Genomic DNA, 13638 nt, shown 5'->3' with positions numbered 1-13638 from the left:
AAGAAATTAATTAAATGTGGACTTTTCACTACTGTGTGAAAAAAAAACAGAAGTGATACAATAACTTTAATGGTTGTGCATGTAAAGGTGGAATACAAAGTACATAACTGATAAACTGTCACATTCATCACTACTGCTTGCATCTTTATTTTATATTTTCTGAGTTTGTAGTGTTTGTTGATGGTAGAAGAATCTTTAGCAAGAATCTGCTGTTGAGCATCACTTTCTGTTGCTTTGGGGGAACTTACTTCTCAAGTAATTACCAAGCAAGGGGGTAAAGCGGTTTAGGCAATTGTTAAATGGCTACCCTGTAAAAGTTTATATTCAGAAATAAAATCAAACAATGGAAAATCCAGGATGGAATGTAACAATAACAGAGAAGGAAAGTTGCTACTCACCATATAGTGGAGATGCTGAGTCGCGATAGGCACAACGAAAAGATTCACACAACTATAGCTTTCGGCCATTAAGGCCTTTGTCTGCAGTAGACACACATATACACATGCACACACACACACACACACTCATGCAAACACTACTTGCACACATGTCTACAGTCTCAGAGAGCTGAAACCACACTGCGAGCAGCAGCACCATGGCATGATGGGAGTGGTGACTGGGTGGGGGTAAGGAGGAGGCTGAGGCGGGGAGGGGGAGGGATAGTATGGTGGAAGTGGCGGACAGTGAAGTGTTGCAGTTTAGACGGAGCGCAGGAAAGAAGGTGTGGAGGGGGGATGGGGTAAGTAGCGGAAAGGAGAGAAATAAAAAGAAATTAAAAGACTCGGTGTGGCAGTGAAATGATGGCTGTGTAGTGCTGGAATGGGAACAGGGAGGGGGCTGGATGTGTGAGGACAGTGACTAACGAAGGTTGAGGCCAGGAGGGTTACAGGAACGTAGGATGTATTGCAGGGAAAGTTCTCACCTGCACAATTCAAAAAAGGAGTATATTGTGTAGGTTCGGTGGACGGCAGAATACCACGGTAGGACGGGTGGGGAGGATAGTGGGCAGGACATTTCTCATTTCAGGGCACGACGAGAGGTAATTGAAACCCTGGCGGAGAATGTAATTCAGTTCCTCCAGTCAACTGTGCAAACGTAATTCACACACATGACTGCAGTCTCAGGCAACTGAAACCACCCATGTTAGTAAGAGATGCATTGTGAGAGTAAAATAAGTAATTTGCATGTGATTTGATTGACAGGTAAGCTGTATGAGCAAAATGGAAGAATCCACAAGACTCCACCGGCAAATATCTAAAATTCATAAAGGAAGGCACAGGTTCAGCCAAGAAATATCAGAATTGCCCATTGGCAGATAAGTTGGAGTTTTTTGTGACACACCACACTACATCCTACATCATCAAATGTTGAAGAGTCAGAATAATCATTACTTGACATTGAGGGTTGAGAGATAGAAGCATCAAATGAACCAGCAGTGTCAGCTCCTTTGGCAAAAAAGCCAAAATGAAAAGATTAAGGAAGCTTTAGCTGCAGTCCCAAAGAAGAGAGAAGCATGAGTTCTACCAAATAGGTGACTTATTTTTGAGCTGTTCACACTCATTCAAGCTGTTCACATTTTGCACACAAACTCATTTAAAAATCTACTGGCTCAGTTATTTGGAGGTAGTGAACTTGCAGTATTAAACAATGCAACATCACTGCAGCTATCCCCTGCATTGCTTCCATCATCCAGCTCAGTGGCGACACAATGTAGTACCGAAACTGGATCATCAAATGATGTCACTATACGGAGCAAGATGGTGCAGTGGTTAGCACATAGGACCCGTATTCTGGAAGACGACAGTTCAAACCTGCGTCCAGCCAACCAGCCAACGTGATTTTCCTAAATTGCTTCAGGTAGATGCCAGGGTCGTTCCTTTAAAAGGACACAGCCAATTTCCTTACCCACCCTTCCCTAATCCGAGCTTGTGTTCCATCTCTAATGACCTTGTTATCGATGGGATCTCCTCCCCCTCCTCCCCATCCTCATCCTCTTGACATTACCATTGTAATCTTGGAACCAGGGGGATCTTCCAATGACTTTTCTAGTGCCAGAGAAATGTACAAGAAGGCAAATGTGATTTTCATTGTAGATGACAAAGCTCGCAATTGTTTGTAGACAGTGTTGACAATATTTTTCCATTTATATCTTATTTATCTAGTTCCATGTTTTATAATTATTAATAGTTTTGAAAATATGTAAGTATTGATATAAATCTTGTGGTATTGAAAGTGCCTGTAAAATAAAGTAAAATTATAGTAAATAATGTATATCATAAATAATATTCTTCCAAACAGTGATGGTAGAATCAGTTGACATCATAAATAATGTGATTACTTAATACAGTCTTTGCTTTGAACCCAAGAGAGTTCCCTAGTTCATTTCATTTTTTTCCAATTTTCAGTTGAATGAGTATGTGTAAAGTTTCAAATAGTTTGTGAGGCATTCAAAAATAACTGAAGAACAAGTCTTCACAAGACTACAGTTCCTTGAAAAGACAGTGAAATTCACCATGATCTTTTTGTTTATTGTTAATATCGTGTACAGACTTTCTTCACTTCCTTGAAGCGGAAGCAAATAAAAGCAAATTAATCATCATTAGAACTGCTACTCTTGTTAACTGAACACCAGCTGACTCACTCACAACAAGCACCATTCGACAACTGTATCACAGTGTCCTGCTCATGTTCTGTTTGATCACAGCCAATCATTATGGGGGACCTTGCATTCCGACCACAAGAGAAGCCTGCTCTCTGTTTAACTGGGCCTTACAAGCTCATTTCCTGTAACAGTTTCACTTTTATGTAGATTTCTATTGGCAAAAGCTATAGATTTGTGTCCAACTTACCATCTGCAATCTTCTCTTGGAATATATGTGCTCCCAATCCTCTGTCACTGATATCACTCTTAATTCATAAGATAATATGGTAAGAAATCCAGAAGTAATGTCCAAGCTAGTCATGAATTTAATATTGTCAAGCTTCTGTAGTAACTCATCAGTATTTTCGGATTAATTAATTCCCTCACCAACAATTTGTTTAAATGTCTACAATCAACAAATAGTCTTTCTCCCTCATCTTTCTTTGAAACAACAAAAGGAGTGTTGTTGTACTCATTACAACCTCTCTATGTTATAACCAACTTTCCATTTTCTGCAACTTCACTTTCTGAAAATAGTACACCACATAGCTTAATAATAAATTATTCATGTGGTTTTAACTTTAATTTGCATTTATAGTTTCTGGCTTTCCCCCATTGAGTATGTCATAATATTCTCATAAGCAGTTCTCTTCCGTATAATCATCATTGTTCTCAAAGTATCCCTTTCTTTAGCATCAGCAACTTCCTGGTTTGATTGTTGCTGTTTGTACTACATTATTCTGAACAATTAATATAGCCTTAGAGAAATTATTCTTTTAGAATCAGTAAAGACTTGTTTTCTATTGAACCAATTAAATCCCAGTTCAGCTTTCACAATCCTATTTGTTCTCAAAGTAGTGTTTTCATTCAAGTGTGGTATTAATAGACAACCTTTTGAGAGTTTTACATTGCCAATAGTAAATGATAAAAGTATTTGTTTCTTCACATCCTTACTAGATCTCCCAGTAGCTCCCCGCATTTTAACCCCCATTACAGACATTTCAACAAAATCTGGGCTGTTTTTAATTTTGATCCTCAGTTTTTCATAAATGGACTACTGGTATTACAAAGCAGTTGACACCCTCCCCCCCCCCCCCCCCCCCCCTTCCTTCCAGTTACCAGCTTGGAAGTTTGGACGTAGGTATAAGGACTTCCCTGTAACTTGCACTCATTTCTGTCATCCCCTTCATACGACAGATCATTTTGAGTTTCTCTGAAATCCCTATTTTCTGTCCTGTATTTTGTGGGTGCCTCCCATTCCATATATAATGCATTTATAGCCATATCTGATCCCCTTTGTAGTCACAGTTTTCAGTGGCAGAATTATCCTCTCTATCGTCCAACCTATTAGTCATTTCTTTCCACCAATCAGGATGCATCTTCTCACAAACTTCTCTTAGTTCAGTCCTCAGCTCCTTATTTCTCTTATTGCCATTACATTTATCCCAAGCTATGCTCAAAATTCCATGCTATATGTTTTTCTCCTACTCTTCTTTATTTCCCCTATTAATCTAGTAACTAACAAATATTGACTGGTAAAATTTGATCTAATGAACATTTTATCTCTTGCTGTTTCTTTTATAATCTCAGCATAAAGCATCCCTTTCTTATTATAAGCCACCACCACTGTCACCATCATTCTTTTCATTGTCGTCATCGTTGTCATCATCATCATCATCATCAGCAGCAGCAGCAGCAGCAGCAGCAATACACTGAAGAGCGAAAGAAACTGGGACACATGCCTAACATCGTGTAGGGCCACAGTGAGCATGCAGAAGTGCCACAGGAAAACATGGCATGGACTCAACTAATGTCTGAAGTAGTGCTGGAGGGAACTGACACCATGAATCCTCCAGGGCTGTCCATAAATCTGTAAGAGTATGAGGGGGTGGAGAACTATTCTGAACAGCACATTCCAAGGCATCCCAGATATGATCAATAGTGAGTGTGTCTGGGGAGTTTGGTGACAAGTGGAAGTGTTTAAACTCAGAAGAGTGTTTCTGAAGCCACTCTGTAGCAATTTTGGATGTGTGGGGTGTTGCATTTTGCTGCTGCGAATTGCCCACGTCAGTCAGAATGCACAATGAACATGAATGGATGTATGTGATCAGACAGGATGCTTACATACATGTCACCTGTCAGAGTCATATCTAGACATATCAGGGGTCCCATATCACTCCAACTGCACACACCCCACAGTATTATAGAGACTCCACCAGCCTGAACAGTCCCCTGCTGACATGCAGTGTCCATGGATTCATGAGGTTGTCTTCACACCTGTACATATCTAACCGCTCGACACAATTTGAAATGAGACTCGTCTGACCGGGCAACATGTTTCCAGTCATCAACAGTCCAATGTTGGTGTTGACAGGCCCAGGTGAAGCTGTGTGTCATGCAGTCATCAATGGTATACGAGTGGGACTTCGGCTCCAACAGCCCATATTGATGATGTTTCATTGAATGATTCACACGCTGGCACTTGTTGATGGCCCAGCATTGAAATCTGCAGCAATTCGTGGAAGGGCTGCACTTCTGTCATATTGAATGATACTCTTCAGTCATCATTGGTCCCATTCTTGCAGGATCTTTTTGCAGCCACAGTGATGTCAGAGATTTGATGTTTTACCGGATTCCTGATATTCACAGTACATTCATGAAATGATTGTATGGGAAAATCTGAACTTTCTCTTTACCTCGGAGATGCTGTGTCCCATTGCTTGTGCGCCGACTATAACACCATGTCCAAACTCACTTAAATCTTGATAACCTGTCATTGTAGCAGCAGTAACCGATCTAACAACTGCGCTTAGCACTTTTTGTCTTACATAAGCGTTGCCGACTGCAGTGCTGTAGTCTGCCTATTTACATATCTCTGTACTTGAATACAGATGCCTATACCAGTGTCTTTGGCACTTCAGTGTATTACAGTTGAATGATAAAATCTTTTCACCCCAAGTACATAATCATCAATCACCAATTACAACATTAAAATCTTTGCAGTTACTTTCACTTCCATTTTCTCATTACCCTTAACTTATCTATGCAGAACTGATCATAATTATTATTTGTAATTTTCTGCCCCTGTGAAATTTCATTTTTTGGGCTGACTAGAAATTTGTGACCACTTCGGCATCCAACTCTACCTCTTCATTATATATGTTTAGGATTTCTGATATCTGTCACACTATCACTCATTGCTTTCCAGAACTCTGTATTGAAATGCAACATTGGTTCAAAAAATTGTGGAAATTTGTCCACAAAATTCTTCTATGCTTATCTTTTACTTGTTGTGCATGGTCTCCTTTGAAATACTCTCCTCCACAATTGGTACACTGCTCTCAATGCCACTTCCACATCTGGAAGCACTCTTGGTCCTCCTCTTGCTGGGTCATGTGAACTGTCGTCTGAGAGTTTTCTTGTATCTTGTCTATTGTCACAAATCGTCATCCTGTCAGCTGTGTTTTCAACTTTGGAAATAAAAAAAATAAAAAAAATATCTCAGGGGCCAGGTCTGGAGAGAACAGAGGATGAGACAGCACAGTGATTTCGTTTTTTGTACTATAGTCACGCACCAACAGAGACGAATGTGGAGGTGCATAGTTGTGATGCAAGACCTATGAAATTCCTCACCACATTTCAGGAGTTCCCTTCTCACATTATCTTGCAAGTGTCACAACACATCCTGGTAGTACCATCAATTAACAGTTTGCCTCTGTAGCACGAATTCATGATGAACTAATCATTCAAAGTTGAAGAAAACTATCAGCATGGCTTTGACATTTGATCTGATCTGACAAGCTGACCTGATCTGATGAACTTTTTGTGAACTTGGAGAACCTTTCCCAACCCATTGTGAAGGCTGGACCTTGATGTAAACATCATAACTGTAGACCCACATCTCATCACCAGTTACAATTCTCTTAAGGAATCTCTCCTTGCCATTTGCATGATCCAAAAGCTCTTCACAGATTGTGAGGCACAGGTCTTTCTGGTCTTCATTCATGAACTGTGGGACGAACTTGGCAGCAACACAATGCATTCCAAGATGCTGTGTCAGTATTTCATGACATGATCTGATTGAAATCTCTCGGACAGTCAGTCTTCAATTGGCAAGCACTATTTCATTGATGTTCCTAATTTGAGCATCATCAGTAGGCATCAAAGAGCATCCTGATCGAGGGTCATCTTCAACTTCTGTCCAGCCATTTTTAAACCATGTGAACTATTCATAACACTGAGCATAGCTTAAGCACTCATTGCTGTAAGCTTCCTGTATCATTTGTTGTGTGTCTGTTAAGGTCTTCTGGAGTTTTACACAAAATTTAATGCATATGTGTTGCTCCTCTAACAATACCATTTCAAAATTCGCAAGCTGTACGACAAACATTCTACTCAAAACAGCACTGAACAATAACAAACAGAAATACAACAGTAAAAATTCTGGCAATTACACATTAAATACAAGCGTGTGCAGGGATGCCAGCCGAATTTTGCTCCAATCCGCCATTGGTGCAAAATTACGAATGTTCCAAAAGTTTTTGAACAGACCTCGTATAATCTCTTTATTTGGTACACCACCTTTTATTTTGCCCATAAGCTCTTGAATTTCTTCTTCCATTAAACCTTTCTTTTTCTTTAATTATTAACCTGATTTTAGTTTGCATTTCTCGCCCCAAACAAACAGGTTTCCCATCACTTTCTGCTTACATTTCCCCTGATATCTGATTTCCTGTTATCTTTTGGTCCGTTATCCCCCTCCCATAGCTTACCTCTGCTTTTAGATCATCTATTCTGATTCCTATTTCTCTCATTCCAGTTATAATCCCATCTGTTCCCATGTTGCTGATACTCATTCCTGTAATTCTATTCATCTCCCATGGTTTCTCCCACTATGATTTTGCTCTGGAACAAATTATTTATGTTTAAAAAAACTTTAATGTAATTATTACTTTCCATGATGTAGAGTACTTAAAGGAACCTAGAAAAACAGGGACCACTTGTCTGATAAAATGAAATGAGCATGTTCATTCACTGCTGTAAATAGAGAGCATTTAGAATTATAAAATGCAAAGGAAACAACCACAGTTAAAACTGTAATTGATAAAGGGACGCAATAAATTTGACAAAATAGAGCCAAAAAACTTAAAAAGTACGATTTTATGACAGATGTCTCAGTGTAGCCACAAGGTTGTGTGATCAGGAGGCAGGTTCATGTTTCCTTATTATTCCTTTCACTTAGAGTTGGGCGGACAAAGAGGAATGGGTCTGCCATGTCGTGCATGACCAGAGAATGTACAGTTGAATGGGAATTGTGGTATCAACTCTTGTACACAACGGAGAGCAAACAACCACCACCATTATCTTAAGAGGCACTACAATCAAATGATCTGGTGAACACACTGGGCCCAAAATATCAGCAAATCAGCTCTTCAAAATTTTTAAAATAAAAGTTTTGGTTAATTTCATTCATTTAAGATTCAATCCATATGGTATTGAAAATCACTATTTCCACTACCATAGTGAGAAATCTTCCTTTTGCTGCATGATAATCTTATAATATTTAAATGTAGATAATTTTTAAATTATGCTAGACACATGTATAAATCAATAATGCTCACACAACCTGTACAAATAAAACAGTTCCCTTTTGTGAGTATGGCACATGAGCAGGTACAACAGTTAATTTCATGTGACCACAATAGGCACTGGATAACCATTTAACATGTTGCTTTCTTAACAAGATACTGGATGTATTTCTAATGTTTTTATATTTAATGACAGGTTTGCATTTTTGTGTATTCTGGAGTTTTAATTTTGGTGATTACTTATTAGTCAAAACCAGAAAACTCAAAATACACCAAATTGATCAAGACAGTCTTGAATAATAAAAACCATCTATTGTACTTGTTGAATCTTCCTGTCTGTCATAGCATATGTTTTAATTGAGATGGAATTATACTTTTATACGATCTGAGAGATACATGATTTTGTCACATTGACTTTGCAGCATTTTCTGATATTCTGAGCAGTGGTCTTACATGGGTTTTGACTAGTTGCCTGCAGATATCACCCTTTCATTCTGCAGTTGAAGTTGCTTCTTGTAAAAGATAGGACAACATACATTTTGAGAAATGCAAAAATAATGCAGTACAGCTTAATAGTGGAACCAAAATACCTCTACAGAAATGAGTGCTTGGCTCTGAATTATAAATCTAGATGTTTTAGAAAGAAGAATTATGAAGAAAGTTTCACATACAATGAGAAGCACAGAGGATATCCTTGTCATTGATATGGTGTTAACTGTAATCTTCCTTCCATTTCTTGAGAAACACTGAAGTCTGGAAATAAATAAGTATTGATGAAGAATATCGACACATACTAAAATAACAAAGATGAAGAAAAAGAAGACACATTTGTTTGGATGTTTAAATCTTGAGTAAGAAATTTACATGAAACTGGATTGTTGAAGTTAAACATTTAGAAATACCCAAAATAAAAGGTTTTTTTTAGTGAAAGGGTTGAAATTAAGATTCTAATATATCTAATATAGAAGCTGCAAGACAGCAGGTGTGAAATGGTCTGAAGAAAAACAAGAAAGGAAGAATGAAAGGATTGTTACAGGCTGTCCTGTTCTGGCTGTAGAGAAACATTTGTGGGAAGATGTGGATGGGGTTCTCCAATACCATGGCAGTTAAGGAGTCAAGAATGCTTGCTCCACAGCAAAATTCTTCATTACTTGATAACTCACATACAGTACTGTGGTGGTAACAATCCAGGTGCTGATTATGGCTTCATGACTAATTGGCAGTGAGTGATGTTACCAATGGTATGCTGAGACAGCAGTTCCTGGTGGAAGGTAGTGTGTGACATTACCAGTGATATGTTGAGACGGTGGTTGCTGGTGGCAGACAATGACCTTGCTGGAGTGAGTCACCTTGTCAGCACAGTGACTTAAGGCTAAACTAGATGGCAGTTGAATACCATCGATCCTGTAATGCCGGTAGGAAGTGTGCAGGCCCCACATCAAACCAGACCCCTCGGAGACTTGCTGGAGTGCCATGTGATGGCGCCCACTGGATGACGACCTCACCTCAGCAGATTCACTTTGGAGCCCAAAACTATCAGGGCTACCTGATGGCTCATAGATTGATTGCTTTGTCTAATTGATGTGCCGCTGGATGAGGCTGGAGATGCTTAGCCAAACATTTGACCAGTAACTGGCACAGAGAATGGGCTAGTCAACTGCAAGGCACCAAAGGAATGTCTCTCCATCTTAATGTGCTATGACAGATGATGTGCACTCATCACATAATCATCTGTGAAAATGCTTTTCTGTGCTACACAGAGTAGCAACACAGTCAACCACTGACAGCAGAATGCTGCATTGAAGGGTAATGTGCTAGCACTGCTGCAGTGCCCAACTACAGAATTAAGTCATTGGCTGGTCCATACATCATGTAGCTGGTTGTGAATGTCCATCTGAAGCTGAGACCACAACAGAATGTTGAACAAGAAAGAGCTGCTGGCCATAAAAACAATTCCTTAGCTTCTCCACGTGTGTGCTGCCTATTTTCAGTGTCCATTGGGCACAATATTTCATTGAGCAACCCTGTTGACCTCATTAGGCATGCTGACAGACAGACATTATAGTAACATGTGGGGAGGGGGAAAAGACTGGCCGCAGGTGTGATTGTGGAATGTGTAGTGATGGAGTGGAAGCAGGGAAGGAGATAGGTAGTTGGGGGACAGGGACTGCTGAAGGTTGAGGCCAGGGAGGTTATGGGAATGAAGAATATGTTGTTGTGAGGGTTTCCACCTGCACTGTTCAGTAAACCTGGTGTTCATAGGAAGGTTCCATATGGCGCTGGCTGTGAAGCAGTCATTGAAGTGAAGCACATCATGTTGGGCAGCATGTTTAGCAACTGGGTGTCCCATTGTCTCTTGGACACATTTGACAGTGTCCATTCATGTGGACTGATAGCTTGTTAGGTGTCATGTACACAAAGAACACAGCGCAGTGATTGCAGCTTATTTTGCAGTCTACTATCCCTAACCTTCCCTCCTATGTAAAAGACACCAACCATTTCCTCCACTGACTCTCCACAGTTCCTGTTCCTTTGCCCTTATTTTGGAATAATTTGTGTTGTTATTGACTGTTATTTTTTGCAGTGCTGCTTTCCTTTTTGAATATAATCATGGTATCTACTGATGAGTAATTCAGTCCAAACATAAAATTTCTTACGGCCACGAACTCTGACTTTTCTTGCAATTCTTAGTCATAGTAAATATATAATCGATACACTCATTTATTTAAAATAAAATTTCGTTAACTAGGATAACCACTTAAAATACATTTTCAATCAGTCTTCCATTACATATCACCAAACAACAAAATGTCTTTCCTCTATATCCAAATCTTTAGATCTCCAATCTCTCTCTCTCTCCCTCTCTCAATATATTTTTTTCTCTATCAAAATTTTCGTTACTGGGACCCACAAAAGAATTCAGTGTTCTTCCATGCCTGAATATCACAGTCCATGGAACTTCTGTAAGCACACCACAACAAGTAAAATTACTTCAGCATGGGCCCCTGATAGATGCTACATGGAAGATGCATGTTGTTCTTAGGTTCCTCCAGAATACATGCAAAAAATAAGAAAATATGTGCTCCACAGAATTAACAGTCACTTCATTCCCTTCAAGAAATTTGAATTGATTTCACAGTTTCTTTGTTGGGTTCACATTGACTATTGTGGGACATGCGGATCATTAAATTTTCATATAATTATTTTCTTTTCTGTGTCCAGCATTTTGGAGTTTTAGTCACCATCAGGTGCCTCATTATATGTAGATTTGTCATAGAACAAAATATGTACTGGAAATTAAATCCCATCTTATCTTCAGGTAGGGAAGTACTTGGCAGAAGGGCATAGGCTGCCAATAAATAGAGACAGACAAGATGAAAAATAACTGGGGCAGTGGTTCATGGTAAGTTGTGGTGTATGACAAATCTTGATAAAATGAGGTATCAGATTATGGGTGAAAGAAGTCCATAGAACAGTGTAGGTACAACAGATAAAACTTGTAAAGTAAACAGTTATGTAACTGCTTTTGATATATCAAAATAGCTAAGATTCATGTTCAGTTATATTATAAGCAGAACTTTCAAGGGAAACTAACTTTTATCTACAGTTACACAACCTTCCATATGTTTTGTGTGTAGGGTTAGCATAACAAAAAGTTGTATAGCCTATGTTTAGCTCCTTTCTGTGTCAAATTAAAGTCCTGTACGGGGACTAGTGATGACTTGAATGGAGTACAAAGTGAGAATTCCAGGAATTGATGTGAATAGGAAAGACTATACCCAGAAAAAGCTTTACTTGTATAACAGTTGTTAGCCACACTCCAGACAAGATACAGAACCATTACAAATGTATTTTCATTATAAATAGTAAATAGAACACTTCAAATGACAGTTTAGACAGACAACAAGCTGGCCGTTGTGGCCAAGTGCTTCTAGGTGCTTCAGTCTGAAACTGCACTGCTGCTGTGGTCGCAGGTTCGAATCCTGCCTCGGGCATAGATTTGTGTGATTTCCTTACGTTAGTTAGGTTTAAGTAGTTCTAAGTCTGTTGAATTGATGACTTCAGATGTTAAGTCCCATAGTGCTTGGAGCCCTTTGAACCCTCTTTGAACAGACAACAAATTGTGATGCAAATAAAATAAATTCTGCCATTTGGATTAGGATGATAGATGTGAGAAAAAATGGATACACAAGTGTTGAGGATTTGTGGTCACTTGTTGACTTATTGCCTATTGGCTTGTCTCTTGGTATCTTCAGCTGACATTTGTTTAGTGATTTTTCTGACAATTCACCAACATGAGTGGTAGGCATTGTCAGAGATTCATCCTCATTACTGTTTGTGGATCAGAATTGAGCCCATGGCTGAATGTCATATTAACTCCCCGTGCCAGTTTGAGGGGGGAGGGGGGGATGGCCACATTGGCATTTCCCTGTATTTGCAACAGTCATCCATTGCAGTTCGACAGTCATCCATTGCAGCTTATGAATTCAGGATCTGTTTAACATAATGCTTTCTTCTTTATTATCAAAACTATTGTCATATTTATGAATTTCAATGGTTTCAAAATAGGTATGATTCATAAGCTAATATGTGCGCAAGACCAATATCTGAACCACAGCACTTCAAATATGAGATGCAACACTTAGAAAGTGTTGACGCACAATGGGTACTACACAAATCATATGAAAAGTCTCAGGAAACCTAACATCTGGTGAAGTGACATGTCAGAAGCATAAATGTGAGGTTAAGCCTTTCTGCCACACACCCTCAGGGTAATGAACAGAATTGGCTATACATTGCACAAACATGTATACAAACTGATCAAAATGATCAGAGAGTTCTCGGATCACCAAAATGATTCACTTGCAGTGTCAGAGTACACTACTTGCAGTGTACAATGGGGAAAAGTCAACCAGACAGTCTATCAGTACCAGGATCGTCGGATGTAAATAGTATTGCAGGCGGAGAAACTGCCTGGCAGAGTACACGCTGTGTAAGACCAATCATATAAAAAAATTTTCTAATGCAGGTTCTTCCTGTGGAGAAGAGCTATCATGCCCATTTGTTCGGGAATGTCAGGAAATTTAGAAACATAACAGTAGTATTGTTATAGCAAAAACAAACACAATTTGTGGGATGTAGTACTTTATAGAGCAACACATAAGATACAGGTTGTGCATAGCAATGAACAAATTGACTGGACAACAGTAATACAGTGTAAACAATAGGCCAAGCACACATTTCCAGTCACTTAAATAATGCTATTTCTTCAGCAGCGTGCCGGGAGGCCAACCCAAGTGGCCTCTTTAAGTAGGCCTGTGAACTTTAATGGATATCTCTCTCTGAAATCACACACATCGTGAGGAAGGTACATCAAATATTATTAAGAAAGAAGAAAGCATCAGTATA

At 39.2% G+C, this 13638-nt stretch overlaps 1 protein-coding gene across 1 annotated transcript in view; it reads left to right on the top strand.

Moving 5' to 3' along the window:
- Positions 1-13638, top strand: part of LOC124802998 (1,5-anhydro-D-fructose reductase-like) — a 111924-nt gene that overhangs the window by 12230 nt on the left and 86056 nt on the right. The window lies entirely within an intron of this gene.

The sequence above is a fragment of the Schistocerca piceifrons genome, chromosome 6 (assembly GCF_021461385.2).
Source record: "Schistocerca piceifrons isolate TAMUIC-IGC-003096 chromosome 6, iqSchPice1.1, whole genome shotgun sequence".
Classification (NCBI taxonomy): Eukaryota; Metazoa; Arthropoda; class Insecta; order Orthoptera; family Acrididae; genus Schistocerca; species Schistocerca piceifrons.
The sequence above is the reverse complement of the archived record's forward strand: the minus strand, read 5'-3'. Positions and strand labels throughout refer to the sequence as shown.